At 45.8% G+C, this 6047-nt stretch overlaps 1 pseudogene; it reads right to left on the bottom strand.

Annotated features, from left to right (window-relative positions):
* Window positions 1-3877: 3877 nt before the first annotated feature.
* On the bottom strand, window positions 3878-4262 carry LOC102256542 (annotated as a pseudogene).
* Between the last annotated feature and the right edge of the window lie 1785 nt (window positions 4263-6047).

The following is a 6047-nucleotide window of genomic DNA, read 5'->3' as shown; positions in this document are numbered from 1 at the left end:
TTGGCTGCACATTAGAATCACCTGGGAATCTTTTTAAAATCCTGATTTCTGGGCCTCATCCTCCGGAAATTGTTTCTTTGTTACTAATGTTGTGGTCTCACCCCATAACAAAGAAACAGAATTTCCAGAGGATGAGGCCCAGAAATCAGGATTTTAAAAAGATTCCCAGGTGATTCTAATGTGCAGCCAACATTGAGAACCACTGGTCTAGAGAATGAAAAAATTCAAAGGCTACTTAGCAGAGTGACAATGGAAAAAAATGTTGAGATACAATGCTTTAAGAGCTCAAAATTAGGGTGACAGCAGTCAGAGGGGTGGGGTGTTAGGGGCTGGATGAAAGAAGGTGAAGGAATTAAGCAAAAAAAATTGTATATATAACACATAGATGCAGACAATAGTGTGGTGATGGTGAGAGGGAAAGGGGGTGGGGGTAGGAGGAGACCTGCAAATAGGGGAAAATAGGGACAAGAAGAGATTTTGTTTGGGGTGATGGGCACACATGCAGTGTGCAGATGATGTTTTGTTGAGTTTCACACTTGAAACCTACATGGTTTTGTGAACCAATGTCACCCCAATAAATTCAATAAAAAATAAATAAAAACTTAAAACGAAAGAGCTTCTGGGCAAATTTAGAAAACTTTTGGCTGAAGAAACCAGGCATGTATTGATCAAGGAGGTAAATTTGAAAAGGGACTTGACACCTGAAAAAGGTTTGGATTGTTGGGTATGAGGGAGGAGGCGTCCTAGGCAGAGGAAATGGGTGTGGGATTATGGAGGTAAATAGGAGCCATGTTCCAGGAAAACAGCCAAGTTGATCCCAAAGGGAGCAGAGGCCCAAAGCAGGGAATCTCAGAAGCTTCCACGGAAAATGCAGACTACTTCATATACATATAACAATATCTCCCTAATTGGATGGTGACATGTTCTTGGTATTTTACTTCATAATAGCCCCACTTCCTCAGTACCATATGTAGCCAGAATGTGACCCAATTGAAATAGAAAAGTTTTATCTTTGACCTCACCTTTTTCATCAGCACTCTCCCTCCTTGGTTGTCCTCACTTTTCCCCTGAAGTTCATGGTCTGTGAAAGAACAGCCCATGGTAGGTATCACTGTATCATTTCTACAGGATGTGTACCATTACTACTCATATATGGGACTTCAGCTAGATATATTTCTCCACAGAAAAGGAAGACAGGACATGTATCATTATCACTAACATCTGAGACTTGTGCTAGATCCCCTTCTCCACAGAAAAGCAAGATGCCACCTGGGAGAGGAGAGCGGGGCAGGGCTGAAGCTGGGAGCCTGGGCTGCGATGGGCTTATAGGCTCATTGAGATCTGGCTGGTGTCACTGATCTCTGCTATGCAAATGAGAAAAAATTGCAGTGTTTTGTCTAGACCAGAAACCAGAACTCAGTGGGAGGTCGCTGAAGGGTGTGGCGCGGTGGAAAAAGAAAACTTCATTCATCTGGCCTTGAACAGAACAGGATATTCATCAGACTAGCCCCAGGGAGGCAGGTAGCAACAGCACCCAGAAGCTGAGCGGCCTCAAAGTTGCTAAGAGAGAATCCAAGACCAAGTGCTCACAGCCTCTGCCAGGCGAACACAGGCTGGAAATGAGATAGCCAGCCTCAGAAGAAACCTGGGCTGTGCACATCTATTCTTAGTCATTGTTTTCTTTTCTTTTTTAACATATTTTTATTGATTGCAGAGAGGAAGGGAGAGGGAGGGAGAGATAGAAAAATCAATGATGAGAGAGAATCATTGATCGGTAGCCTCCTGCATGCCCCCTACTGGGGATCGAGCCCATAACCTGGGGATGTGCTCTGGACCAGAATCGAACCCAGGACTCTTCTGTCCACTGTATCCACTGAGCCAAACCAGCTGGAGCTGGTCACGTTTTCTATTTTGCCTATTTCCCTTTGGAAATAACTGAACCTTAAGGGGTTCTTGAACGCTGCCTAGTGATCATACCCTGGGCTTCCCTAGTCCATCCGGTTCCCCATCTCCTGGAGGACTATTCCACATCTTCTCTGCAAATATCCCAGCCCTCTGCCCATCTTTCAACCGCACTGAGGAAACTGGGCAAACACCACAGCCACCCAGTTACCAGCAACCATACCCACATACTCTGCTTTCCCACCTCTTGCCCTTCTTATTCCTGAAAAGCTGATTCTAACTGCACTGGACCCTGTGCTGCTACTCAAGGGCAGAGCTCCATCAACTCCCCTCTCCTCAATTCTCACTTCCTCTGTATCATTCCTATCAGCTTACAAGCATACTGTCACTTTTCCCATTTTAAATAATGACAACAAACGTCTCTTAATTACCGTCCTGTTTTTTGTTCCCCTTTGCAGAAAGCTCTTCAAAAGAATTACCCACCGCCTTCCTAAGTCCAAAGACCGAATTTCTGTCCTCATCCTATGTGACCAATCAGCAACATATGGCCCATCTCTTGTCGCCTCCTCCTCTTCGTTTTTCTCTTATGTCACAGGCTGCTTCTCAGCCCCCTCAGCGCTTCCCCTTACCTTCCACCCTTTCATGTAGGAGGAGGTGTTCATGTTCTCTTGCTGCTATAACAAAGGACTGCAAACTTGATGCTTAAACAATGCAATTATATCTCCCTACAGGTCTGGAGCTCAAAAATCCAACATGGATCTCAGGGAACTAACTTCAAGGTGTCAGCAGGACTGTGTTCCTTTCTGGAGGCTCCAGGAAGCCTCATTTCCTTGCCTTTTCCAGCTCCCGAAGGGTGCCCATTCCCTGGCTCTTGGGTCCCTTCCTCAAAGCCAGCAACATTGCATCTCTCCAACTCTTACTCCATCATCACAGATCCCTCTGACCATAACGATGAAGGTTCTCCATCTGTAAAGATTGTGTGATCAGATGGAAACCAAGCACCTGATTTCCACCCACACCAGTGGATGGCCACCCCAGCCTTTCCTCTGCCCAGTTTAACAATCTTGGAACTGACTCCTCTTTCTCTTTTACATGCTTCATCTTGCATGTCAGGAAATCTTGTCTCGACCCTAAAAATATATCCACCCTGCTTTAAATAATCCAGTGTGTGTTGGAGGTGCCGAGAAGGAGAGGGAAAAGAGCATTTAAAAGAAACAAGATTGCTCATGTTCTGGTAATTGTTGAAGCAGGATGATGGGTCCATGGAGGTTCATTATGTTAACTATTATCTCTACTTTGTATATGTCTGAAATTTTCCATAATATGTTTTAATTGCATGTACCATTGAATCCAGCAGTCCCATTCCTTTTAAAGTAAAAGAAATAGTAAATAATAATACTCTAGCATTGTTTTCAGAAGCAAAAATAATGGCAACAAAGTGCATACCTATTGACAAAGATATAGTTGTAGGTCTATACAATTATAGATCGACATCACTTTGAACATTTCGTGTCAATCCCTTCTGGTCTGCAAGATTTCTATTGAGTAATCAGCCGGCAGTCTTATGGAAGCTCCCTTGTATGTAATTAACTCTTTTACCTTGCTGCTTTTATGATTCCCACTTTGTCTCTAACCTCTGGCATTTTAATTATGATGTGTATGATGTGTCTTGGTGTGGGCCTCTTCGGGTTAATCTTGATTGGGACTCTCTGAGCTTCCTGGACTTGATGTCTATTTCCTTTGCCAGGTTAGGGAAGTTGATTCCTTCTAATGTATTCTTTATTTCAGTTATTGTATTCCTTATTTCTGATTGGTTCTTTGGAAATGTTTCTGTCTTCGGTTGTGTGTTTTTTCCAAAAAATATAAAAATCAGATTTACTACTACAATATTTTTATAACAATAGAAGGTAGCTGGAAATCCTACAGGCTAACACAGACAATATGATACACAACCCCAGGGGCAGATGCCACCGGTTTAGACTAAGAACCTTTCAATGGACTGCTGAATGGATTGGATCTGTTGCTTCAGCTGTGAGCCTTCTTTGATGGTGACAGAACAGGAGACGACAGGCCTGGAGACCTCACAGGCCCACCCCAGTGGCTGCTTGGAGCGCACAAACACATAGGGCACATTCTTGTCATCACACAGCAACGGGAGGTGCAAGATGATCTCTAGGTCTCTACGTCTGCAGCCATCACAATGAGCTCAGAGATGCCTCTGTTAAGGGTTTTGGTGGCCTCATTGGCTCCTTTTTGAAGCTGCTTGTAGTTACATGACTGCTGAATGAAGTCCAATCATTTTTTGGTGAGGTGGGCATCTGCGAGAGGTAGGCCTGTGGGTTTACCCTAGCCTCAGTCATAGCTGCGGTTCCGCGGTCCCGCCTCTCCTCTAGAAGCGCCGCAGTACAGAGGAGCACTCCACTCTGGTGGAAAGTTGCACCAAAGTCCTAACTCCAATTTTATGTTTCCTATGTCATTGTTGACATTTTCACTAAATTCATTGAGCTTTCTCATAACCAATGTTTTGAACTCTGCATTTGTTAGATTGCTTGTCTCATTTTCATTTAGTTCTTTTTCTGGAGATTTGTCCTTTTCTTTGGGACAAGTTTCTCTGTCTCCTCATTTTGGCTGCCTCCCTGTGTTTTTTCTATGTATTAGGTAGAGCTGCTGTGTCTTCCAGTCTTACCAGAGTGACCTACTGTAGCAGGTGTTCTGTGGGGCCCAGGGATGCAGCCCCTTGTCACCTGCGCTGGGTGCTGCATGGCTGTTTCTTGTGTGTAGATTGTTGCACCCCTATTGCAGTTGGGCCTTGATTGCTGTTACAATGTCAGTAGGAGGGAGTGGCCCTCAAACCGACTGGCTGTGAGGAATGGCCGTGAGTCCAGCAGATGAGCTGGTGTGCAGCGCTGACCACATGGATAGGGACTTGATTCAGCGGGGCTCTGGAGCCTGCCAAGTCCCTCCTTTGGGTGTGTTGTTTGTGGAAGTGAGTGGGTGGTGCTCTGATATGGTCTGAAACCAGCCATTGGGTATGTTGATTCCGGGGCCTCTTGGGAGGTACTCTGGTCAGGCCACGGTCAGCCACTGCCTGTGCCTGGCCTGGGGCCACCTGGTAGGAGATGGTTGATGCCCGTGCTGGGATTGGAGGTGGCTGTGAGAAGCTGAACTGTGACCCAGGGCCAACTGCCACTAGAGCAGGGCTTTGGGCCACTTAGTAAGAGGTATGGGGCATGCTGAGGCCAGACACTGCTTGTCCCTAGTTGGTGAACCTTTGAGACATTTTAGTAAAGTCTGCATCTTGAACCAAGGCCATCAATTTGTGTGGAATCACCAATGAAAGAGGTTCTAGCACAGTGGTTCTCAACCTTGGCTGCACATTAGAATCACCTGGGAATCTTTTTAAAATCCTGATTTCTGGGCCTCATCCTCCGGAAATTGTTTCTTTGTTATGGTTATGGAGTGCGGCCACAACATTAGTAACAAAGAAACAGAATTTCTGGAGGATGAGGCCCAGAAATCAGGATTTTAAAAAGATTCCCAGGTGATTCTAATGCGCAGCCAAGGTTGAGAACCACTGTTCTAGCAGGTCACAAGTGGGTGGGGTTGTGTTCAGGAATAACCAGGGTAGGTGAATGGTGTTAGCCAAGTTAATGGAGACTCAGATTTGGTGGCCACCTGTGCCTGCTGACTGGGTGGGGAAACAATTGTCGCTTTTGTCCAAAGTAGAGGCGCCCCTCTAGCCCTCAATTTGAAACCAGATAATATACTTCTTCCCTGTATGTCCCTGGCACTTTCCAAGCTGCAGCCCCCGCGCTGGAGCTGAGTGAGTGAGTCTGTGAGCAAGTGAAGCTGCGCACAGACCCTTTAAGACCTGCAGTGCTTAGGTCTCCAGCAGCCTCTGGCTCACTCAGCCACAGTCTCTGCTGGTTTTCACAGGCACAAGTTTGGGGATGTCTCCTCTGGCGCCGGAGTCCTGGTGTAGGGCTGGGACCCTTTGCTCATCAGGAAGGACTTCCACAGCTCAGATATCCCTCTCATTTCATTTTCTTTTTTTGTTTTCAGAGAGGAAGGGAGAGAGAGAGAAAGAGAGAGAGAGAGAGAGAGAGAGAGAGAAACATCAATGTGAGAGAGAAAAATTGACTGTT

This window comes from Myotis brandtii, unplaced genomic scaffold (genome assembly GCF_000412655.1).
Source record: "Myotis brandtii unplaced genomic scaffold, ASM41265v1 scaffold1152, whole genome shotgun sequence".
Classification (NCBI taxonomy): domain Eukaryota; kingdom Metazoa; phylum Chordata; class Mammalia; order Chiroptera; family Vespertilionidae; genus Myotis; species Myotis brandtii.
The sequence above is the reverse complement of the archived record's forward strand: the minus strand, read 5'-3'. Positions and strand labels throughout refer to the sequence as shown.